The 25,289-nt window shown below is 49.6% G+C and overlaps 1 protein-coding gene across 1 annotated transcript in view; it reads left to right on the top strand.

The window, feature by feature from the left end:
- The first annotated feature begins 9,223 nt into the window (after positions 1 to 9,223).
- Positions 9,224 to 25,289, top strand: part of BLK (BLK proto-oncogene, Src family tyrosine kinase) — a 56,148-nt gene continuing 40,082 nt past the window's right edge. Inside the window, exon 1 of the mRNA XM_079142349.1 lies at positions 9,224 to 9,841. The gene's annotated coding sequence lies outside the window, so the exon portion shown is untranslated. The remainder of the gene's footprint in view (positions 9,842 to 25,289) is intronic.

Genomic DNA, 25,289 nt, shown 5'->3' with positions numbered 1-25,289 from the left:
CCAACCCACCATCTTCCCAGGGTAGCTATTAAAATTGAGTAGATCAACATTCCGTATTTATATTATAATGATTACAATAAACTGTACTCACAACTCATGAGCTTCATGGTATACCATGCTTATTTTGTTTCGAACACAATATTACATTTGTCCTGGCTATGACTGATTTGAATTTTCATTCGCTTCACTATCAACATGTTAGATAATTCAACCTCCAGACTAGTTGCCCCTACTGTGTAAATCTTTTTTCAATACATTCGAACATAGTAGGCAATTTGGTAATATCACTTTCCCAAAGAAATGCCCCCAGAGCCCCTCACCTGCTCCAGGATGGGTGGGTTTCTCCCAGGCTTGCTGCACAGCTGGATCCTAGGATTTCTTTTCACTGGCTTCTTGGGGACCCCTTTGCCTCTCTCCTGTTGTCTATTCTATTGCCAGGATTCCTGATCTTTTCTTCCTTGTCTTATGACTTCCTTGAATGGTGCACCTTGTCCAGTACCTTCTAAGAAAGGGGATACAAAACCGATGTTTTGAGATCCCATGTGCCTGAAAATATCTCTATTCCACTTTTATCCCTGGCTCATTCTGACTTAAGACAGGACTCCATGTTGCAAGCAATGTTCCCTCAGCATTTAAAAAACATTGTTCTGTTATTTTCTGCCTTCTGGTGTTGTCTGGAGAAGCCCAAAGCTGTTTTGGTTATTGATTCTCTTCTACTTGTTTTTATTTCTGGAAGTTGTAGATATTCTCATTACTTCATTATTCTGAAATTTTATGGTACAGAGCCTTGGTATAGCTTTGATTTTGATTTTATCACTGTTCTGAACCCTTTCAATCTGGAAACTTACATCTTTCAACTCTAAGAAATTTTCTTTATGTATTTGAAAATCTTCTCCCTTCTGTTTCCTTTTTCGATCTTTGTATAAGATTATGTTATTTAAAAGTTAGACCTTCTGGAATGATTTTTAAATTTTTGTTTCTTTTCTCTACTATTTCTCTTTTCTCTTTTGCTTTATTTCTTTGATTTCTTCAACTTTGTCTTACACCTTTTTCATTTTTTGTATTAATCTCTAAAACTTTGAAAAAAATCTCTGGCTCCTCTTCCTTAAACATCCTGTTTTGCTTGTTTCATGATTCAGTATTACCTGCTCAACTCTTTATGAATAACTATCATAACCTTATTGAAGTTCCTTGCATAGGCAGTATCCTCCTAGATGATTTTTTTCCTATTTTTTCTCTATATGATTTTTTAAAGATTTTTTTAGATTTTTTTCCCCTCAAATACCTACTTATCTACTTGTTCTTGGCCAATTGCTCATAATTTCAGAATGTTGCACTAAAAGAAGGAGGAGGAGGAGGGGAAGGAGGGGGAGGAGGGGGAGGAGAAACAGCTGTTTGGTCTTTTCATGATGTCCCATAGTTCTTGGAGATTCTGTTCATGATTTCTTACCATCTTCTCTGTTTGGGCGACTTTATTTTCAAGAGTAAATATTTTGTCTTCATTGTCTGAGGTTCTGTCTTCCAAGTGGTCTAGTCTGTTGGTGATGCTTTCCATTGAGTTTTTTATTTGGTTTATTGTCTCCTTCATTTCAAGGGTTTCTGTTTGTTATTTATTTATTTATTTATTTTTTGAGAATCTGTATCTCTTTGTTGAAATGATCTTTTGCTTCCTGCAGGTGCTCTTTCAGCTTATTGGTATTATCATTCATTGCCTGCATTTGCTCTTATCTCATCCTTTGCTTTGTGAATCATCTTAATCATGTATAATCTGAAGTCCTTTTCTGACATTTCTTCTAACATACTGTCATTGGATCCTATTACTATAGAATCTAGATTTGTTTGGATCATTTTCTTCCCTTGTTTTTTCACGTTGTTCATGTATCTTCCCCTCTAGCAGTGCAGATCTGGGGTATTGCAGATTTCCCCCTATAGGCTTATAGTGGCCCTATAGGTTTCCAAAACCCTTTCTTTAAGGGGAGATCAATATTAGCAGTGCCCAAATCAGACACTATGCAATCCTAGACCAAATAGCCCCTATGGGGACAATAACAAAATTGTCATAATAAACAGAATAAATTCAAATATTATCTTTGGAAAAACAAACAGGTTTGCAATAAGGTCTGCAGTTTCTAATGGAGGACAAAGAGAATGCAGAGGGATGTAGAATGTGGCTGTTAATGGGATAAGAAAAGAATATACAGTTCTAGAAAATAGAAAGGGTGAGAGTGTAATCAAAAGAAATTGGATGTTATCATGCAAAAAAGGGAGAAAGAGAGTCTGAGGGAACAGGTAAACAAAAGGAAAAGAGAGCAAGAAAAGTAAAGAAATAAAAACTTAAATTTTTAAAAAGGAGAAAAAAGAAAATCTACTGTATAGCAGTCATATACTAATGAAACCTCCCAGTGTTCAGTAGCCTGATGCATGAGAGGTACCTGACAATGAGCTTCAAGCCTCCAGCAGGCGTCACAGGATGGGATTTGCCCCACCCAAAGATTGGCTTCCAGGATTATCCAAGATGGCTACTCTGGCATCGAAATGTGTTGGCAAATGGGGAGCTGCAGCTCGGGGGTGGACGTGGTCAGCTGGAGGTCCTGGAGACGGGATGCAGTTGGTTCGGCAGGGGTCCTGGAGGTCCTGTGTGTTTGGTGTGATTGTGGGATCATGGAGGTCAGGTGCAATCAGTTGGTCTGGGATCCCGGTGATAGGGCGCAGTCAGTTGGTCTGGAGGTCCTGGCGGCAGGGAGCAGTCAGTAGATGTGAGGGCCCCAGAGGCAGGGAATGATCGGTCAGGCTGAGGGATCTTGGAGACGGGACTCAGTCAGTCCGGCCAGGGGTCCTACCGGGCCTGGCTGTTGTCTCAAAATGGCGGCAGCCACGTGTAATCAAACCTGCAGGTACTGTGACAGTGAACTTCCAGGCAGCAGCAGGCAGCTGGTGCTCCACTGGCGGTCTGCGGTCAATCTGCTGGCAGCTGTTGGACGATCGGGAGGTGAACCTCGAGCATTGGGTGATGGATAGGTGTAAGGTAGGCGATGGACCGGCCAGAGGCAGGCAAATGGCGGATGATAGGCGCCTTTCGGTAGGGGCAGTGTCTCAGGGCAGTGCTTTCAAGGCTCTGCTTGACATGATTTCTTTCCCTTCATTAGTCACTTAGGATCCAGCCGAATTTCTCTCTCGGGTGAGAGCGGATGTGGAGTGGCCTCCCGCAGAAAAGTGGGTTGCTTGGGTGGGGGTTGGGATGTGGGCCGGCTTCCTGCTCTCGAGTTCTGCAGGAGTTTCCCAACCCCAACTAGGATCTCCGCCGAAAGGCAGAAACAGCTGTTTGGGAACTTCGAGCCCACATGTGGGTCTTGTCAGCTTTCCTCATTTAGAGGGATTTGACTGAGGGAGTTTCCATGGAACGCTCTCCCACCTGGGTGATGGCATGTGTAGGCTCTGGTCTGGTCAGATTTCCCACAGAGGATGTTGTCACTCTATTCCTTGGAGTCCTGGGCCTGTTGCAGCGTGGGGAAGGAGGCTGGGGCTGGCAGTGCCCCCCGCTGACGTCCACTTTTCCTCTGGTTTCAGTATGTCTCAAGTGGGCCTCGCCTCCCAGCTCAGAGTCCTTCTGTGGCAGCCTTACCAGGGAACAGCCTTCAGACTCCTGGGCAGGGAGGAGGGCACATGCCAAGGGAGTGGTCAGGCAGAGGGAGGTGGGGGTCTCACTGCTTTGTAACCACCTTCCAGCTCGCCACAACCCTCACTGGTAAACCCTGAGCCTTTGGGGGATTCTGCGATGAAAACAGAACCTTCCTTTCTTTCTTGATTGGTATAACCAAGGATTGGTCAATACCATCTTTGGTGTCATGGTTATCTCTTTCGTTTGTCTTTTACTCCATTGATTCCTGTTCTGAGCTTTATTATTAATGTTCTTCTACTTACATTGGATTTGATTTGCTCTTCTTTCTCCTTGATCACAGACCACGCTTCTATAATTTTCTAATATTCACATTTAAAGTCATAAATTTCCACATAACTACTGCTTTCACTGCTCTCATAAAATTTTATATGCTACACTTTCATTCTGATTCAGGTCAAAATCTTTCCTAATTTCCCATGTAATATTTTCCTTTGAGTTTATTTCGAATTATGTTGTTTGATTTGTGCACCTTAAATAAATCTAAAGTTTGACCAGATTTGTTTCTGGCATTGATTTCTAATTGAATTCCCTTGTGGCTGGAGGACACACTTGGTATAATTTTCTTCCTTTCATGATCAGTGAGGCCAGCTTTTTGGCCCACGCTGGATCTGTCCTAGCCACATAACAGGTAAGGCTTTCTCGGATCTGCCAGTTAGTCCAGTTGGTTGGTAGTGCCCGTCAGTTCTTTCAGTCCTTACTGATCTGCTTTGCACTTCTTTATCAATTACAGGATGAGGAGTATCCAAATCTTCAAATAAGTGTTCCATGGTGTGCTTTGCCTTTTAATTCTGTCTGTCTTTGCTTCATATGCTCTAGGGATTTTAAAAGAGGAACATACAAATAATTTTGACATCTCTGGCTGCGTTTACCCTTTTGTTACCACGAAGCCGCCGTCTTTCCCCAATGCTATTTCTTCTCTTAGACCACTTTGATATTAATGTAAGTACTCCGTTTATTGTGTTTATTATTTACAAGCTGTATATTTCCTATCCTTTTTCGATCTGTGTTAGTGATTGAAGTTGAAGTAAATCTTTTGTAGTTGCTATAGAGTTGGATCTTCCTCTTTTCTTTGGTCCAATATTTGCCTTGTATGTGGAACGTTCAATCTACTTATAATTAATGCAGTCTTTATGTTTGGATTCCCATCTACCATTGTGCTCATTTTTATCTACTTGTCAAGTTCTTGGTTGGTCCCCCTAGTCTTCCTTTACTGTATGCTTCTATATTAAAAAATATTTGTGGTACACCATTTAAATGCCTCTGTTCATTAAGCTATTTGTTTTAGAGTGCTGGGGCCAACCCAGGGCCATGCACGTGCTGAGGCTCCACCACCGAGCCCCATCCCCGGCCCTTTATTTTTAAAACTATATTGCTCTGAATTTTCTTTTCCTTAGTGTTTGCTCCAGAGATTATAATATGCATCTTCAATTTATAACAATCTGATTTAAATTAATACTGATTTATACTTGGTGAAAAATGAAAACTTCACACTATTATAGCTCCATACCTTATATTCTTCTGCTATTATTATTATATATTTTCTATTTATATAGTTTACTGATCTGCAATACCATGTTATAATTTTTGCTTTAAACAATCATGAATTTTTTAAGAGAGTTAACATATACACACGCTTTATATTTTTGTGATTATATTATGTCTTTTAAACTTACCCACACGCTGGCTGTTTTCCCTGCCCTTCTTTCCTGTCTGTGAACTGGGTTACTATCTGATATAATTTTTTTACCATTTGGAAGGACTTTAGTTTTTCTTGTAGAATGTCTGAGAGGAACAAATACTCTGAGTTTCGTTTATCTCTGAGCTATTCATTTTGAGGGACAGATATGTTGGATAGGAAATTTGCGGCCTATAGTTTTTGTCATTGCTTCAGCCCTGTAAATAGGTCATTTACCCCGCCAGTCACCATTGTCTCTGATGAGAAGTCAGCCATCAGTCATAGGGTTGTTGCCATGAATGTGATTCCCTCCCCTTCTTTCTTTGTTTTTTAGCATTTTGACCATGAGGTCTTTGTGTTTGTCTTATTTTGGGTTCATGCGGTTTCTTTAACCTTTAAGTTAATGGTATTCACTAACATAGGGGAATTTTCGACTATTTTTTCTTCAAGTAATTTTTTTCTGTGCCTTTCCTCTTTCCTTGCACTTTGGGGCTTCCTATTACATTTGTTCCAACAGTTTACGTTATCCGACAGGTCTCTAAGTCTCTGGTCATTTCCTTTGCTCTTTTAGCTCTCTGTTCTTTGGAATTAAAACTATACTGCTCTTTTTTCAAATTTACAGTTTCTTTCTTCTGCCATCTCAGATTTCCTGTTGAGCCCCGCTCATGAATTGTCAATTTCAGTTTTTGTAGTTTTCAGCCCTAAAAATTCCACTGGATTATTTTTAATAATTTTCATTTCTTGATATATTTTTATTCATTGACTCTTGTAAACATAATTTTATTTAACTCTTTGAACATAATTTTTTTCAATTACCTGAATATAACAGATGCTCTCAAGGGTTGTCAGAATCTATTGACTGCTTTTGTTTTAATTTTTTTTTCTAGTTATACTTTCCTAGATTTTTGCATATCTAGTAATGTCAGGTTGAAAACTGAATATTACAGTGATTCTGAATGAGTGTTTGTTTTCTTGGAAGCTATTTTTTAAAACTTTTAGTGACTTATCTGGATTTAAAGGTCAGAATTAGTCTTCTCCATGACATTCAGCCACTAAAATCACAGGGTAGTGCTTATTGTAAGTATTTTACTTGCTTCTCAGTCTGGTTTCCTAGGGTGACCTTCCTTTCTGCCTTGTGTAATGACCAAGCAATCATTTGGACCCGGGTTATGCTCAGACATCTTGAATGAGGAAGCCTTTCACCCTCCGCTGCCCACTGTGTGTGACTGGAGAAGCACATTCAAATTTGCAGCCAAAGCTCGGACCCCCTTAACTCTCACTTGCTGCTATACTCTTGAGTCTCCCCCATCCACCGACCCACTCTTGCATGTTAAGGCAGTCAGTTCGGAATGTATGGGAAGTTTATTGTCTCAGCCCTTTCTTGCATAGCCCCCTTACTCTGGGATCTCTCCATTCCAATTCTGGCTGATCTTCTGTCCAACCTGAACCCAGGCTATAACCTAGGCCAGGAGGCCTGCAGTTTTTCGCATCTGTATAGAACTGATTGCATAAGCTTTAACCCATAAAACTGCAGGTTTTCATCTCCCCATCTCAGATCAAATCTGTTACCTACAGCTGGCACAGCTGCTGGTGTCTGCTGACAGACTTCAAACCAAGTCCACCATTCCCACTAGTAAACCTGTGGTTTTCTTTACCCGAGATAAGGGCAGGAACCTCCGGCAAGAAGACCACACTCTCCTGGCTGTCTGATACTGTTGCAGATCTTAAAGATCAGACTTCCTGATTTGTTGTCTGCCCTGGTGCATTTATCAGTGCCCCGATGTTTTTTAAACAGTTTTATCTAATTTTATATTTGTTTTCATCCAAAGGAAATTGCCCAACTTCTCACACCCCCATTCCAGAGGTAAATCTTGAACTGAATTATTTTGATGAGTCTCCACTCAAATATTCTATGCCCACAGCTGTTGATTTTGATCATAGATGACTTGTATCAGGAGGCTGATGCAGACTCATGGAAGGAGAATTCTGAATTTTGCATAAGACATCTTAAATGTGCAAAAATAAATGGGGGAGTCAGTGAGGCTGAATGCAGAACTGAAACTCCTGAATTGGGGTCTGTCCAGTCCAGGCCTGAGAGGACCTCTCTGAGATTCTCTAACAAAAGTGTCTGGCCAAGGATGCAGCCTCCTGGCCCATCTCACCGTTTTCTAACTCCCCTGAGTTCTTTCCCCACCTCCCCTTTCTCAAGGACTCTGTGACTCCGTGAAGGTGAAAACGGCTGAAATTAACTTTCACTTCTGTTCAGATATCTGGAACCCAAGAGCAACGTCATTTCCTTGTTCTTTTCTGAGTGACTGCTTGGATCCGTGTGTGCGCACATGTTCTGTGCCTTCTGTCTACAGGGGTTGGGCAGAGAGGCGGCTTTTCCCCAGGAATCCCAGGGCCAGCAGACAAGCTGCTTTCGTACAAACTCCACACGCCTTTCTACTGTCACCTTGCATAGATGGGCCGAGTCAGGAAAATGGGCTTCCTGCCCAGGGACCTGGATTTCTTCTTCCCTGTTACATTCTTTAATACTAGGGTTCACGCATATAAAGCTGTTTGAAAATTGTACATTTAGGCTCCACTGATAAATCATGAGAGGCAATTCCAGCAGCATCACAGGGTCCCTGTTTAGTAAAATTCTCAGCCCAGGGCTCTGCCTTTGAGAAGCAGTGCTGGATTCTTAGTCACCAATCACATTAAGGCTGCCTCCTGGGTAATTCTCCCAGTGATCTCCGAGGGGTTGCGATTCCCGCCTTTGCTCTGATCTTGGGTGTTGCTGGGGCTTCTCTAGCCACACTTGCCTCCCGGATTGCAATTGCCTGTTTAGGAGAAGCCACTCGATGCCCTTAGGCTGAGTCCCTGGGAGGGGAACGTGCCTATTGATAACTGACCTTCCCCCAGTGTGAGCTTGCCACAGAGTGGAGGAGAGGTTCAAAAAAGTTTGCTCTGTTAATTGAATTGAAATAATAAGCCTGGGTAATCTCATCTCGAATTAGTAACTTTTTGTTAGTTTATTTGGTACTGAGCATAGAACCCAAGGGGGATTTACCCCTGAGCCACATTCCCAGTCCTTTTTATTTTTTATTTTGAGACAGGGTCTCGCTAAATTGCTTAGGATCTCCCTAAATTGCTGAGACTGGCTTTGAGCTTGGGATCCTCCTGCCTCAGCCTCCCAAGTTGCTGAGATTACAGACTTGCGACACTGTGCCCTGCTCTCAAATTAGTCACTTTATAAATCGTAAGTTTAAGGCTTTTGAAGCTCTTTCAATTTGTGTTTAAGGCTTAGGTCCAACTCTTAGGCATCAGGAAGTTGATATAATAGTAAATTAATAATAGCTGTCATGCAGTGAGCATGCCCAGTATTCTGGACACTGTTCTGAGTCCTTTGTATTGGGTAATTTTTATACGTCAATCCATTTATTCTCACAAAACCCTTTGAGGAAAAGAAGCAGATTGTCTTCACAGTGACTTAAAACCCGAGAGCTGAATACTGCTGCTGCTGCCGCTCCTGCTGCTGCGAACACCTGCCGAAAGGTCTTCCCCGCAAGAACTCACAGCGAATCGTTCCCTTAGTCCTAAATTGTGAGGCAGGAAAGTCCACGAGGAAACTGAGGGTCTGACTGACCCGAATGCCTCCAGGATCTCAGCCTGGTGTCAGGCTCGTCCCGTCACCCCGCTCTCTCTGCTCTGCCGAGTGTTCATCCAAGGGGAGTGGTGCAGTCGAAGGAGCTCCGAGATCAGAACCAGCCACAGCTGCGGGGCTATAAAAATGGGGATTCATGTTTCTCGAGCACCAGTCCCATGCCCGCCATCAGTACCCATTCTACCATGCAGTGCTCAGAGCGTCCTGTGACTCGGCTATTATTAGCATCATTTAAAAGACAAAGCAAAGCCCATGAGGCCGAGCGAACAGCTGCCTTGGCTCCCACAGGTGGCACAAGCAGAGGCCAGGCTTTTTGTCTGTATGGCAGAACAAAATGCCTCGTAGAGTTTGCTAGAGATTCACTCACCCCACCAGACTCGGCGAGGAAAACATCAGCCATGTTGTCAAACCAAGGCCCCAGGAGAAAACATCGGGGCGGCAGAGGGGCATTTTGACCAAGTGGCCCGAGGCTGGGGAAAATCCAGCAGCTTGCGGACCATCCTCACAGGCCGTTGTGGGACAGAGGGGCCACAAGACCCTGCGAGCCCACAGAAGCCTTCGCACTGCGCGGCCACAGGGTTGAGGGCTGCAGGCTCAGGGCTTCTGTTGACCTGGCTCTGGGAGGGTGGCTGATGCGGACTGGGGTGCAGACGCTCTGCCTGCTGCTGGCAGGAAGCCACGAGCTACGCGCTCTGCCTGAGATGAGGGGACTCCACCTGAGGTTGGGCTTTTCCTTCCCAACTGCATGGAGGGCTGCTGGTCACCGCCAGAAAGTGGCTCCGCTGTGAGGGCACTGGACTCCAAAGAGCTCTGGTGAGAAGCCACGGGAGCCAACAAGGTAGGTCTCTGCCTCTGGCAGTTAATGGCCGTCTCGTTGTTTCTGTACATTGCGCCAACAGTGCTCTGAGCCCTCGATCGGGTGAGTAGGAGGGACACTGCTCTGGGTGTAGAAAGAGGGATTTGTATGGTCTGCACCCTGGCTAGGAAGAGATGGCCACCTCTCTTTCACAGGGATTTCTGTTGTTTCTAGAAGCTCATCCATCCAGGGTAGTAGATTCTGTGTCTTGGGCTCTGAGCTGGAAAAGGCCAAGGGTGTGTCACAGAGGATGTGGCTGGATATGGGAGGTGGGATGGGACACCAGGCCAGAGGCAGACTGGAGGCACAGTATTCAGCGTCCCGTGAAGGACCGCAGGGCTGGCAGTAACATATGGGAGTGACGGGCTCAAGGTCAACGGCTGGTGTTGTTTTGTTTGTTCGTGAACGAGGTTGTTCCATTTTTCCATGCATTCAGAATAGATGTAATGATGACTCCTTTGGTTAAGAGATTTATTTTGCCAGGAAAAGCCAACTGTGAAAAGGAAAGGAGAGCTGCTAACATATTTCGAGAGATGTTTTCGATCCTAGGGGCTGGACCACTTTTCTGTCCATTTTGTAACTGGCCACGGGTTTTACCCTCCTTGACCCTCCCAACGTGAAATCAAAGGTTGTGGCCACGTGCATGCGTGAAACATTCCCCAGTACCGTAGCCACTTCACTCCCCACCTGCAGGGAGGAGGGGCCTGGCAGGTGGAGAGGAAGAACATGGCTCTGCGGCTGAGAGCCCTCCAGACACCAGCTGAACCACGGGACCAAGTCAAACCCCAGGGCCGAGTCACTTTTCCTACCATGCTAGTCTTCCCCCAAGTCTGTAATCTGGTTTTAATCATGAGAAAACATCAGATAAATCCAAACTGAGGGACAGTCTGTAACATATCTGACCTTCAAAAGTGTCAAGGTCATAAAACAGGAAAATATATGAAATGAATCACAGCTCAGAGGAGAATAAAGAGGTGTAACAACTAGATCCTGAGTTTGCATCCTGGGTTGAATCCCAGAGACAAAAGTTATCAGTGGAAAGATAAGTGAAATGTCAACAAAACCTAGGTTTTCATTAATATCATTGTACCAACATCAGTGCCTTAGTCCTGGCAAATAAATGTACCCTGGTGAGGTAGGATGCAGAGAGCAGGGAACCTGGGTGAGGGGTGTATGGGAATTCTCTTTACTATCTTTGCAATTTCTCTACAAATTTAGAATTATAAACTAGGGTCTAAATCTAAACTAGAATTATGAATCTAGAATCATGAACAAAATAAAAAGTTCGAAAATATTCACACTCATCCTGCCTTAGAGCAGAAGGGGTCAAGAGCTGAATTTGACCCCTTGTCTTGGAAAACTCTTGTCTGTGGCCTGATGGTCCCCACTCTCTTTGAGCCTTCTGTACTGTGGGAGGCCTTTCGCATTTTTGCATTCTCTCTCCCGATCCCTGCCTTACTTGGGGGAGAGTGCTGTGTCTGGGGACTCCACTTGTGTCCACTTAATTTTTCATTCAGCACACTTTCCAAGCCCTCACTTTTGGGAGGACAAGGGGCTGAACACAGGCTGGTCTGCCCTGCAGGGCTCACTGTGCTGGTGCAGACCCAGCTTCCCAGACCTGAGTCCTCTCCAGGAAGGAAGCCGGAGGCCCAGAATGGAGGACAGGAGCACCCAAAGCCCACACAAAACCCTGCCTCCCACCGCATAGAATCTGCCGCCCTCAGGCTCCACCATCCCCACGGGGTCTGGGGCCTCTGCGGTGGCCTGTCAAGTAGCTGCTTTCTCTGTGGGAAAACGCATAGGGACTGGAAGTCCCTCCCTGCTGAGCGGAGACCCTGACCTGGGGGCCCCATCCTGCCGCCCTATTGGTGCCGCTGTAGGCACAGGCCTCGGAGGCCAGTGGCCCACTTGTGAGGTTCAGGGTGCAGAGAGGGAACGGCAGGCAGAGCAGCCTAGCCCCAACCCCTGCAGGCTCCACAGGGCAGGTGCGCCCTGCTCAAAAGTGATGCCTCACCAGATTAGAGATGCTTCGAATCTGTCCAGGAAGAAAACAGAATCACCAAGTTGCAGGAAGACAGCGCTTAGATGAAATCACGACACTGAGATGAGAATCACAGAATCGGATGAGCGCCAAAGCTGAAGAGTGAGGATCACCGTGGGCCCCCACGACCTTCCGTCAGACCTGCTTCCCCACCGCCAGCTGTCCTCCCCCGGACTCCTCCAGCCACACAGCTGCCCTGCACGCCTGGCCTTACCTGGCATGCTTCTGCTGGCCTTGGCCTGGAGTCCCTCCGGCCTCCTCAGAGAGGCAGGTCTCACTTTCTAGCTCAGGGGCAGTGTGGACGCCTCCTCTTTGCTCACAGTGCCCCAGGCCATCCCTGTGTCCTCAGTGCCTCAGCGCGTGCTAGGGCTCTGGCTTGCGGGACTGCCAGCCTTGAGTGCCTCAAGGGTGGCTGGCAGAGCCTGCTTGCCCTTTGAGCGCGGGTGTCCGGCCCACAGAGGGGTAACCTGTAAACGGGCCTCGGTTGAAAGAAACAAGGACAGAACCTGAATGAAGTCTCTTAAGTGGAGGCTAAGGCGTGAGGAAGAGCTGTGGACAGAGCTATCGATCACCCTGCAGACACACTCTGGTGCCTCCCCTGGGGGCTCTTACAGGAGGGAGCCCTTGCCAAAGGGGCCAAGGTGTTCCAAGGCCCTGGCACGATCTGCTTCCTGCAAGGCGGGTGAAGGGAAGCTGGCGGCACATGAGGCAGCCGCCTTCAGAGTGCACCCCTCCCCAGGCAGTGACCTCAATAGAGCCACGCGATGGGAGTCTGGGCCCTAAGGCCATGGCGCAGTGTGGCTCTTGGTCCCCCTTTGGTGAGGGTATGACACGAGGAAGTTCTGGGGCCCTTGCCATCACCACGCTGCTGGCCTCTTTGCGCACCTTGACATCCGCATGCGGAGGCGGGGCTCGGAAGGCCTTGCTAGCAGCGTGGTTCAAGTGCAGAAGCATTTGCCAAAGGCACACCAGTCTGTAGTGTCCCTAGGGCTGTGGCTGCTCTGTGCTCAGGGGGCCAAGTCGGTTCTGACCTTTGAGACCCGGGACTCCTGTGCTTCTGTGAAGTCCAAGTGCCCTGGACCTGTCCACGAGTTCTGTGTGTGTGTGTGTGTGTGTGTGTGTGCGCACACTCTTCCACAGAGGACTGTGACTTTCAATGGTTTCCCGGAGGGTCCGCAACCCAGCAACATTTGGAATCACCAAGTCTGCTATTTAGTGAGGCATCACTGTCCCCTCTCAGCGTGCTGGGACTACGAGCAGTGGCAAGGGCAGGAGCAAAGCAGCAAGATGGAGCAGCTGTGTCTGCGAGGGGGTCTCCTGGGGGGGGCTTAGACGCAGGCTTGTGTTCAGGTTCCAGCCCTGCCGCTCCCGACTTCGTGCCCTGGCAAGTCACTGAGTCTCTTCATAGGTGACTTGGCCTCCCCGGGTACTGGCATCCTGACCTGCCTCAGGTGAGCTGACCACAGCCTCTGAGGTTTCTTTACTTGTTGATGATAACACATCACAGGGTTATCAGAATTAAATTCCAAAGCCCTAATTCTCAGGCACGTGAAACTTGATGGGCAAACACCGTTCCTGCCCTTCTAGATCCCACTCAGTTCTCACTGTCAGATCCCAGAGGAGCCCTGCAGTTAGAAAAGACACCTTTACATGACAAGTTCTTTGATTATTTTTTATGTACAGTGTTTATTTTGAAATCTCAAAAAGGGCAGCATGCTTTGGTGATATTTCTCAAAAGAGGAAATGAATTTAACATGATTGCAAAAACATGAAGGTAGATATTTTTGGGTCTTGCCCCTGTATCAAGCCCGTCCAAAAGCCAAGTGTCTGGATCTCAGTGCCTGGGCTGTTCGGAGGATGAACTTGCCTGGGTCAGGCTTGGCCGCACGTTCCTGGTGTAGGCACGCTGTCCTCTGCTCGTGCTCAGGCAGAGGTGGGGGGCTCCCAGGAGCCTGTTGCTGCTCAGCATCCTCCCAGGACCCTCCTGGAAGGAGTCAGGGGAGAATTCTTCCGACTACAGATCTGGGAAATGTGTGCCTCTCTGGATCCTGGGTGTGACTTTATGGGAAAACCATTTTCCACTCTCTGCTTTGGACTCCAGGTCACTCAGGGCGAGGTGTGCCGCTCACCGTGAGCCACGGTCCGAGGTGGTATGCTGGGTGTCTCCACCAGCTTCTCCCCACTCTTGCTTTCTGCCCTGATTTGCCTTCTGGTCTGATTTGGTGGACTATTTCCCTCTTCCCTTGTGCCGAATGTTTATGTAAGTGGCCTCAGGTCTTTTTTGGGAAACACCAGGAAATGAATAAATAAATAAGCATAAACAAGCCAGCATTTCTGAAGCAGACTGATATGTAGTGTAAGAATTAGCTCCCGTCCATGATGGAAAGAATCCTATTGTGAAACGGTCAGCTGCAAGTCTCCCGTGGTCAGATCAACAGCGGAAGTTCCTACTGCCTGCTTTTACAGATGTCCCACCTTGTATTGTCAAAAATCACATAAAATTATTTTAAGATTCCTTTTTTTTCCTACTATCTCAGTGGCACAAACACATTTTAAGAATAAAATTTTAAAAATATTATGCATTAAGACAGATTACAAAGTAAAAACCATTTTCGTGATTTTTATCAGTGACTTTATGAGAAAAACTGACCCTCCTTCCTCTACACATTGATATGGAAACGAAATGATTTCCACCCTGTGGCATCTGTCTGATGGGCTCCCTGCACCTGTCAGTGGGTGGGGCTATTGTTTGGTCAAGGTAGTTTCCTTGTCGATTGAAGCAGAGTGTGCTGGAAAGGTTTAGCAACCAGATTTCTGGGAAACAAATGTACTGTACTCACATGTATTCATTATGAAACTTATTATCATGAATGATATGTAACTCACAATTTGCAAATAACAGCAGTATTCCTTGTTATAAATGCTATGTAGCCGACTGAAGCCCTTAGAATGATTTCCAATGAAAGCTTTTGCCATTGTGGATTGCCGAGCTGTGGTTGCCGCTGATCAACATTGGCTGATGTTTTCACTTATGTTAGGAAGATAAGATGAAACATAAAGATATGTGAGAACCAATGTCTACTTACTGACCTGGGCACCAAACTGATTAATGGACTTGACACACCCAAGAGAGTTTGCTCCATTTTTCGTGATGTTCACAGTGTACTAACATAGGACACACTTTTAAGTCTAGAAAGTTCCATAATCAAATCGCCTGCAGAGTGGTAGCATTTGGCCATGGTGGTGTAAACGCTCCCACAGCGGCTGACTTCAAGTGCCAACCAGGCGTGGCTGGGTGCGGAGCTGTGAAGATCAGGCATAGGACGATACATTCGTGCCGAGTGCTTCTGCTGTGCAGGTACAGTTGACCCTAACAACCACAAGGGCAGAGAGAGCATTAAAATGTAGTTAAAATAGTTAGGAGGCAGTGCATCCTACATGTTGATTGCCTTTGTTTCTAATGTAAGTCATTTAAGTCATATTTTATGTAGCTTAATATAAAGTTTCTATCGTTTTATTTTACATAATTTTCATGATTTCATTCTGAATGACGATGTGCAGAACTACCAGCTGACAGCATTCCTGAAACAGTCGCTCTTGGCTCTTGCAACCTGGCACAAGCTGGTCCTTGATGCCACGCTGCAGACCTGGGGCCTGCTTGCGTTCGGCTTTGCTAAGTGGGGAAGGGTGGAGGGTGACCTGCCTCTTGGGCTTTCCTGAGTCCCTCGCTGCTCATGGCAGGCATGGGGGAGCGGGTGTTGCCTAATGGACAGCTCCTCCTGCAGTTGTCACTCGCTACACCAGTTATGGCCGGCCACTGTCCGGCTCACAGATGCCCCTTCACCAGAGGGCAGCTGCTTGGTACAACTGTGTGGTGTGTGGAAATTATCTGGGGGGTTCGTCTCCACTGTCCACTGGCCTCTCTGCCCACCTTAGGAGAAGGCAAGAGCACAGGGCTGCAGGGCTTTAGGTGGCTCGGGGCCATTTGGGGCACCACATCCGCCTGTCGCGTCCACAGGACGTAGATGTTCTGTGCTTAACGGGCTGCTCTGCCCTTCAAGACCAGGGCCTCCTGGTGAGGCTCCCGAAGCCTGCGCTGCCTGGGCCTGTCCACCAGCAGGAGCTGGGCACTCCCTCTCTCCCAGGGTTCTCGGGCTTCTGTCACGTTCTTCAGGTGGGGAGGGTTTGGGCTGAGGCACAGGAAGAGGTGACTTCTGGTGACTCCAAGGGAGAGGAGCAGCTCTGCCACTTGTTCCTGGGTCAGCGGGGGCTTTCCTGCTCCTGCCTGCCCAGCACCTGCGGGGCACCCTCTCTGGAGAGGCCTTTGCCCTGTGTCAGATTACACGCGTGCACACACACACACACAGCCCACTATCAACTACAACAAAACCACCTCCTACAACAAAAACCACCGCAAGGAAGATGAACGAACAAATCCTGTCCTGTCAAGAGAGTGTGGAGATCTGGGCCCTGGAGCTCCCCTGTCCCGAGTCCTTCTTGTTCTTTCAGCTGCACGGAGTCTGTAGTCAGAAGGCAAGAAACCCCAGCCTTCTCCTCCAAATGGCTGGGGAAGGCAGTCAGCACCCACTGCTGGTTCCACTGGCCCAGTGCCCAGCACAGGTGCTTGCAGCGGGCACCCCCCAGGGCTGCAGGCAGTCGGGGAGACACTGGGCAGTGGGCCATGGGATGGAAGGGGCTGAGGCGCAGGCAGGCCGGCCATCCTCGCATGACTGAGCTGCCGAGGCTGAGTCTGGAATCCTTGGAATGGCTGCTTCAACTTTTATACCCCTGCTGTGAGCGACCAGCTATGTCGACATTTCTGGATGAAGGTTTTTGCTCCCAGAGAAAGAAACGTGGAGACATAGGGGAGGCAGGAGCCTTAGCAAAGGCCCAAAGTTCCTGGAGCCCCACCTGGCCTTGACAGGGTCCCTGCGGAGGGCACATCTGTGAAAGCACCTGTCCCCTCCTGTCTCCACAGCTCCATGGCCGTCGTTCTGGTCCTCCCTCCTCCAGACTGGAAAATTGCCTTGGGGTTCATCTCTGTCCAGTCTCCTCCAATCCAACCCATGTGTGCCCAGGCCTCCCACCCAGGCCTCCAGAGACTGGATGGTGCAGGCCTCTCGCTTCTCCAGACATGCTGGGCTGTCCTGTCCTCAAAGACTCCCTATGTGCCTCAGAGTCTCTGCCAATCCCTCTCCTTGCCTAAGGTGCCTGTCTCCCCTGGAGACCTCTTATGCATACACGAAGGCCCAGACCTAATGTCCCAGCCTCTGTGAGCCTTCTAGTCTTTGCTCCTCTTCACGCTGCCCCAGCACAGCCAGGCATGGCTAACTGTTTCTGGAACTGGGCTCAGAGGGAGGGAAGGTGAAAGGAGCTTCAGACTTTGCACCAGTTCCTGCACATATCCAGAGAGCCGAGTGCCTTCCCTGAGGTCACACCGTCAGTGTCCAGCCGGGCCTTGGAGCGGAGCCTCCTCTTCCCGGCCACACTGCGGGGTGTCTGAGGCAGACTTGGAAGGCCCTGGAGCTCTTCCACACCCTGTTTGCAGGCCAAAGGGGAGGACAGTTCAAACTCTGAGTTACCTCACCCTTTATTCCTTTTGGCCTTCCCAAGGTCACACAGCCTGTGGACACCCGGGGCATATTTGGCTTTTTTATCACTTCAAACAACAACAATAACAGAATGTGCTACTAGCAAGAACAATGACACCAAGCAACATCTTTAAAATAGTTGGGGACTCTGGCTTCATAGCAGGTTGAAGCGTGGGTGAATTCATTCCTAAGGTGCTTCTAATCTCTGGAAGGATGCAGGAGGCTCAGGTAGCTGTGGACAGAGAGCAGATTCAGGTGTGGCCAGTGGGAATCTCAGCCCACAATTTGATGTGCAAAATCAATAATTTTTGTGTTAGTCAACTTTTTTGCTGCTGTGACTAAATGATCTGACCAACACAATAGAGAAGGAAAGGTTTATTTGAGGGCTCATGGTTTCAGAGGTTTTAGTCCACAGAAGGCCAGCTCCATTCCTCGGGGTTCCAGGTGAGGTTGAACATCGTGGCAGGAGAAGGAAGCAGCTCACATCACGGTGATCAGGAAGCAGAGAGAGAGAGAGACTCCACTCTCCAGATACAAAATATGTACTGCATAGCCACACCCCAATTCCAATCTCCAGCCACACCCCACCACTTCAGTTAATCCCATCAGGGCTTAATTCACTGATTGGTTAAGATGCTTACAACCCAATCATTTCTCCTCTGAACCTTCTGCTTTGTCTCACATATGAGCTTTTGGGGGACACCTCACATTCAAACCATAACACATCTTAATTTCTCCAGAATAGTAGAAACTAACACCAGTTAGCTGGGGGTTCTCCCTGCTTTCTGCAAGGGTAGGCCCAAGTTCCAGGGGGATCATGAGTCTGAGGTCAGAGGTTTCTGGGGTGGCCCCTCTGGTCTTTGGCATTAATCCATGCACCCTAGGGGTGGCCAGGATGTCTCATTTCAGCCTCTGGCCCTGGCCAACCTCATCCTCAGAACTTCTGTGCCACAATTGTGGGGCACCGGCTCACTGGACCTCTCCTGTTCATTCCAGCTGAGACTTGGTGAGGCTGCCTGAGCCCTGTCTGCCCAGACCGACCCAACAGCATTTCCCTCAAGTGAGCCCATGCCCAGTAAGTTTCTTTATATTAGATCATTTTCTGCTGCTATAACCAAATTCCCAAGACTGGGTTCTTAGAAAGAAAAAAAGCTTTATTTAGCTCCAGTATTAGGGGCTCAAGAGCATGGTACTGGTTTCTGCTCTGCTCATGGCAGATGGCCTCACAGAGTTGTAAGGGCATGTAAGAGGTCACATGGTAAGACAGGAAGCCAGAGAGCATGAGGAGAGGCCAGCCCTGCTCTTTCGTAACAACTCTCCTGGGAGCCACTTTAGCCTCTTCCCAGGACACCCCCCAGGGACCCCCTACTAGACCCCTCCTCTTAAAGTTGCCCCCACTTCTCACATCACCGCCCTGGGGACCAAACCTCCAGCACATAAACCCCTTTCAAACCACAGCATTCTACTTGCTGGGGACAGCAGGTACAGAAGAGCCTCACCCACAAATGGGTTAAGGTGTGGTGTGGAGCAAAGTGAAAAGTGGATGGAAGAAAGAAAAGTCCGAGGGCATCTCAGGGACACAGACCCCTGCGCCTCCTGCCAATAGGCCTGTGGGAGCCGCTCTGAGTTGTGACTTGGGGTTTTTTCCCAGCCGGAATATAAGAGTCCACTGTATCTACAACCTGCGTTTACAAAGCCTGGAGCCTGTGACCGTGTCTGGGATGGGAGGAGTGACGGGCAAGGGAGTCGAGGCAGGACTAGGAGGAAGGACAGCCTGCAAACCAGGGAGAGCCCGGGAAGGTGTTCAAGAGAAGAAAGCCAGGGTCTGACCTTCCTGCCTGTGGCCCGCCGTAACTCTGGGAATGATCCTAGATCTTCAGGGCGCTGGCCAGGGCTACCGTGAGTGTGTTGAGACGCAGCTGGCACTGCAGGGTCCTGCCAAGCACTACCCCTGGGGAGGGCAGCTGTGGCCACCCTGGCTTGAGAGGCAGACACCACCATGCTGCAGGGCTGGTGGGAGACTTTAGACAAGGAGAGTCCGGGCTCTGAAGGATGTTAAAGGGACATCCTAGTGGCCCCAGTGGAGATCAAAGGCCTAGGTCAGCAGGGCCCAAGTGCCTGAATTTAAGAATCACTAACCAGAGATTTCCAGGGGGCCAGCTCGAAGGCTTGCAGGTACAAGTGTCTGTGCCAACATAGAGCTGAGATCTGCCAGGCCCTGGGGTGCAGATGATATTAGTAAGATCTCGGATGAGGACCGGAGGGGGCATCCTGAGCCAGGGGCACTGGGAAGGGGTGGCCAAAGAATGTTGGCCCCTGCCAGCCTAGTTTTGTCCCTGAGACTGATTCGAAAGCTGGGCACTAGCCTGACTGTCTTGGCCGGGAGACGTTGCCCCTGGCTTGTTTTCTCATCTGCCTTTCCAGGGGCAGCCTGAAGGGCCAGGGGCATTCCTCTGTTTGGTCGGCCCTCTGGTGGTTCTGCATGGCACCTCGGGCACGCAGGCCAGATGCAGAAGGGCTGTGGACTTGGGTGCCAGGAACAAGACAGATGCCTTATGCATGGGCTCCATGTCCACAGCAGCCCATGCTGTCACCAGGAGCCTGTCCAGGGCCAACCAGGGCCCCAGGTTGGGAAGGACCAGAGCCGAGAGGCAGACTCAGGTCTGCGTGCTTTGAGAGTCTGCGCTCTTCCCTCTCCACTGGCCTGTCCTCATTAGGCTGCGCCGGGCACTGCAGTAAGGCAGAAGGCATTGCTGTGTACGCAAGCTGAGCCAGACTGGAATGTTGAATAGTTTTCTGCGCACGCGCATGCACACACAGACACACAGACACACAGACACACACACACACGCACGCACGCACACACCACACACACTACACACACAGGGACTGAGAAGTTGAGAGTCGGGAACTGACTAGTTTGGAGTTCTGATCAAAGAGGAGCTTGGGCTGGCGACCCAGGCAACATGGCCTGTGGCTATGGAGGTTCTGGCACGAGCTCACCTGAAGGAACAGGCTTGGGGAGAAGCCTCTCCTGTCCTGTGGAACACATTCCCGTCCACCCAGGAGCCCGGCCTTTACCCCAGGCCCCCACGTCCCCTTGCCCCACATGCCTTCCCTCCTTCATGCTGCCACCTCTGATCAGCGCTCTCCCATTCTCTCTGCCTCCTTGGCTCCCAGAGCTGAAACTGTCACTCTTCAGTCATTACTTACTGGGACACATGGGAAGGCAGACACTGTGCCTGGCCCTGGGGCCACCAAGTCACTGCAGAGTTAGCCCTGCACGCCCGACATTCATTTCAGCCCTACTCAAATTGCAGCGGACATATTCCCCAAGGTCCTGCGGTGCACTTGGGGCCACCAGAGGAGGGAGCCATTCATGTGTCCAGTGGCCAGGGGGCATTTGGGAAGGGTTTGCAGGGCAGGAGGGGCTGTCCGGCTCTCACTCCTTCCTCAGCAGCAGGTGGAGCTGGATGAGGGGGAGGTCATTAGGAGCCCAGAGGGGAGGCCAGGCCTTAAGGTCAGAGCTGCAGGCAGCAGGCACTGTCTCTACCCAGGAGGCTTCCCAGTAGTGACTCCGGCGCTGACCGGACCCTGACTAGGTGACAGCGGCCTCCCACCTGATGTTGGAGCTGCTCTTTGCCCTCAGGCTCCACCACAGGAAGACTTGGCAGTTTTCTCTCGGTGGCTATTGTGGTTGTAACTGACCTCAGGCTCCCACGAGGACACCATGAAGACCCCAGGTCTGCTTCTAGCCTCAGCAGATGCCAGCAGGAAGCTAGACCGGGCCTGGGTTCGTCAGCAAGGGACTCTAATGCCTCCTACGCCCCAGATACATGGTGAACACATAATTCACGTCTGACTCCGTGTCAGTCTGTTCCTGTGTGAATGCAAAAACCGGAAGCTCCCACAGGGTTAGATGTGGAGCTTCCTCACCCTGCTTGCCTGAGCCCGCCTCTGCCCAGGGCTCAACCAAGCAAGGCCTGATAGGAAGCAATCGGGGTGGGCGCTGGAAGTGCTGACTCTACCCTGCTGCGCTCTCCAATGCCAGCCTTGGGTTTTGTGGTCGTCTGGGTCGGGGGGCTTTGCTGGGTCTGCTGCACCCCGCCCGCTCCACAGCCCAACCACAAGGAAGCCACAGAAGGAATGCAGCGGCCAACGCTAAGTTGCTGGAGTGGCCATGGCCATTTGGAAGAACAGGCTAATTTTGTACGGATGTATCATGTGTCTCCTGACTGTAAGATTGTAAAAATTATGTAATCCCGAAGGGAAATCTGAAGACAGACAGAAGCCATTGGCAATGCTGTCAGGCGTGCCTTTTTACCTAAGCAGTCCATCCCATGCAGATTCTGTTTCTGGAAGCACAGGGCAGCTCTTTGAATCTGCTTTCTTTTTCCACCATAACAAACACATCTTTCCTGTGGCTCCAGGTCTCCACAAGAGCCGTGTTTGAGGCTGTGTCCTATTTCCTTGTGTTAACTGTTTCACCGGGCTTGCCATCACAGAGGGACACCATCACAAGCAACGCACAGCTTGCAAAGCCGCCCTGACCAGCACGGTGCACCACGCAGTAAAGAAGCCACTCTTTCCTAATCCCTCCGCAGACCAGACCGCAGTTCAGTGGGGAACTGGCCTAGAGACTCCTCCCCTCTCATCTGGCATCCTGGTGACCCTATTGTGGGCCAGTGCTGCTGATGTGGTCTTTGGCCAGAAAGCAGACTTTCCTGCCTGTGAAATGAAGTGACTCAGAAAGAAACAAACCCCAGTGTTGGCCTCATTGTTCTTAATCAGAGGCCCAGGAATTGCGGGGCTTTGCCGGGAAATCAGTCCTGAAATTGGGTGCCAAATCTGGCACATAAAGTTAAATTAAAAGCCTGTTTATATGTATCAAATATCAACAATACTTATGAACAAGACCCCCCGTTGTACTTCACAAAGCAGTCATTGTTTTTTAAAAGTGGCATGTAAATGTCTTCTGGGGACAGATGTATAGTTTCAATAGATTATCTGAGCAGGCTGTGATTTCCCCGAATATTTTTTAAACTGGGTTCTCCCCGCTCTTTCTCTTTCCTTCCCCCTCCCCTTGGTTTCCAGGAAGGGTGGAGTTGAAATGAAAAGAGTCTGAAGCTCCCGACCTGCACACTGAGGGTCAGCCCTGCCATGGGGAACACACGCTCCCCACTTTGAGATGTAGAGGTACTTCCAAGGGACACTGTGTGGCACACGGGATCCTCGGGTGTGAGCCCAAGTGCTCCTCGCTGTGAGTCTGCATGGGTGCCTTCTACACGCAAGTGCCTCATCTCTGAGAGGGGTCCTTCTACTCTGACTTGTTTAACCAAAGCTATTTGTTCACGCGTTAAAGCCTGAGGTTTGGCTAGGATTGTGGCCATGGTGACTCTTAACGAAAGGAAATGTTTGGGGATTTTTAAAAGAGATCCATCCCACCAGCTCTGCGTGTCTCAGCAGAGAGTCAGACAGGCATAGACGTACTTGTGGCTGGTTCACTGCTCTTTCCTGCTCCAGCATTAACCATAGCAGGCAAGTTGTATTCAAACCAACATGTTATTCGTTAAGGCTCAAGGAGCCAAAAAACCTTGAAATTCAGGAAGCCAGATCCCAAAGTTCAACCACAGGGTGGGAGATGTCAGCCCCTGGCTTCCTGGATGCTCTTGGCCTTCCTCTTCAAGCAGCTGCTTTCAGTAACAACAAACTGGTATGTGGTGACCGTGACTTCGTAAGTGTGGGATTCTGTCTGTTAGCAAGCCCCCGGAGTCTCCTTAAGCTCCAGTGTGCAAATTGCAGGCAGAAAGCAAGGGCAGAGTTGAATGGCGCCTCTCCTTGCTTCCTCCAGAAGTACCGCGTTCCCTGCTTACTCTTACTGAAGGCTGGTGTCACCACAGGGAAAGAGCTTCCCGAAATGTGGCGAGAAGTCATGCAACGGGAGACAGCAGATCATATTCTCATCCTGGCGTCTTCAGTGGCGTGCAGGCCCCCCGGGTATCCCACCAAGCAGTGGGAGCAGGGAAGGGACGGAGTGGAAAGGTTAGGGCCTGCAAAGCACCTGAGCAGAGGTGCGGTCCTGGCCACGGTGGCCTCTGTGACTCTCTGCTCTCCCTCCCTGGGCTACGGTAGCCCCTGAGCCTCCTCCTCTTGGGGCTGGTCACCCACCTTCTGGCACAGTGGCTGGTGATTGTGCCTATGTAGCAGGGCCGCCCCCAGGATTAGGAGGGACCTCAGTACTGCCCTGGCTGTGTGCCAGAAATGTGGGGGACAGTGGGGAAGTTTTAAGAAAAGCACAGCTTCAGACTCTCGGTATCATGCAGGCGGCGAGCTGCCAGCCTGTCGTTTCCCACACAGCCAGCCAGCACCTGCCCAGGACCTGGGACTCAGCACCTTCAGCCCGCCCACTGCTGACCAGCACCGGTGTTGGGGTCAGCACACAGGGCCAGCCTTCCCTGGAGAACCCTCCCTGCTTGTACCCCCATGCAGGCCACAGGGGGCCCGCAGTCGCTTCGAAGCCCCAGTCTCAGGAGTTTACCCTGCTTTATCAGCAGGAGTGACCTGCAGTCTCAGGTGGGGGAACTGATCCAGGCTGGCAGTGAGGGGAGTCGGCCTGGTTGCCCCCTGCCTGCCTGCACACCTGCCTGCAGTCTGCTTTCTTGGTTGCAAAGCGGGGCCATCAGAGACTGCTTCCTGGGAGGGTGAGGACTAGAGGGAGCTGAGAGGTGGTGCCATGGGCTGGGGACATGGTGGCTTCAGCCTGTATCCCAGGGCCTGGCGCAAAGCCTGGGAAGAAGTGTCAGGCAGTGCGTGCTGGGTCCCCTCTCCCTTTAAGTTCTCTGTGCATTTCTCACGAGCTTGTCTTCCACTCTGGCGTCTCTGCGTTCTGTCACCTAGTCCGACCACCAGCCTTTATTTCTCCTTCCTGCAGTTGTCTTGGATGTTTTCTTCTAACTTTTTACTCCCATTGCTTACCCATCAATTTCCAGGCTTTTGTCTTTTCTAATATCAAGTAAGCACCTGCAATCCCACTCTTCCTTAAAGGGGCTGCCTAGCCGGGCTCCCTAGCCCTGGTGCCACATGTGCTGTGCTGGAGTGGCGTGGCATGGGCAGGACATGGGTTCCCTGGGCACCTCGGTTTCAAATGGGAAGTCCCCGCTCTTCAGTTGTTTGTCAAAGCAATTTCATGGGTTGTCACAGCCTCTTAAAAACGAAATGGTATAGGATAGAAGATCTGGGGTGTCTGTGCTGCAGATGTGCAACGTCTTTCTCGCTCATGGTCACAGTAAAGAGAAAACATCCACACTGGCTGGTGGGTGCCCTCTGACCACGCAGCACAGAGAGGGCGCTCTCAGCCCTGGGGTGCGGGGACTAGCCCCGAGGAGTGCAGCTCTCCTGTGCCTCGCAAGGAGCTGGCCCATCTGCTCCCGACACACCTGTCGGGACCTCTCAAGGGTCTTGCATGTTCCCTGTCTCCCATTTCCCCAAGAACTAAAGCCAGAAAACCCCACGGAGGTGGGAGGAAGGAGTTCCCTAACTTCCCTTCTTTAGACCTGTGAGGAACAAATGTCTTGTTGAAGCCACACAGCCATGGCACCTTGTGAGAGCACCCCTAATACACTAACATGCCTCTAGCACCCACCCCACCCCTCACGGCCCCCGGCACCCACCGTTCTGTTCTGTCTCCATGAATCTGACTTCTCTAGGGACCCCGTGGAGTGGAGTCTCAGTGCTGTCCTCCACTTCGCCTGGCATCTGTCCTCCAGGTTCCTCCATCTCCCAACATGTTTCCTTTCCC

The sequence above is a fragment of the Sciurus vulgaris genome (genome assembly GCF_902686455.1).
Source record: "Sciurus vulgaris genome assembly, chromosome: 5".
NCBI classification, from domain to species: Eukaryota; Metazoa; Chordata; class Mammalia; order Rodentia; family Sciuridae; genus Sciurus; species Sciurus vulgaris.
Note: the sequence above shows the minus strand (reverse complement) of the source record. Positions and strands in the feature narration are given on the sequence as shown.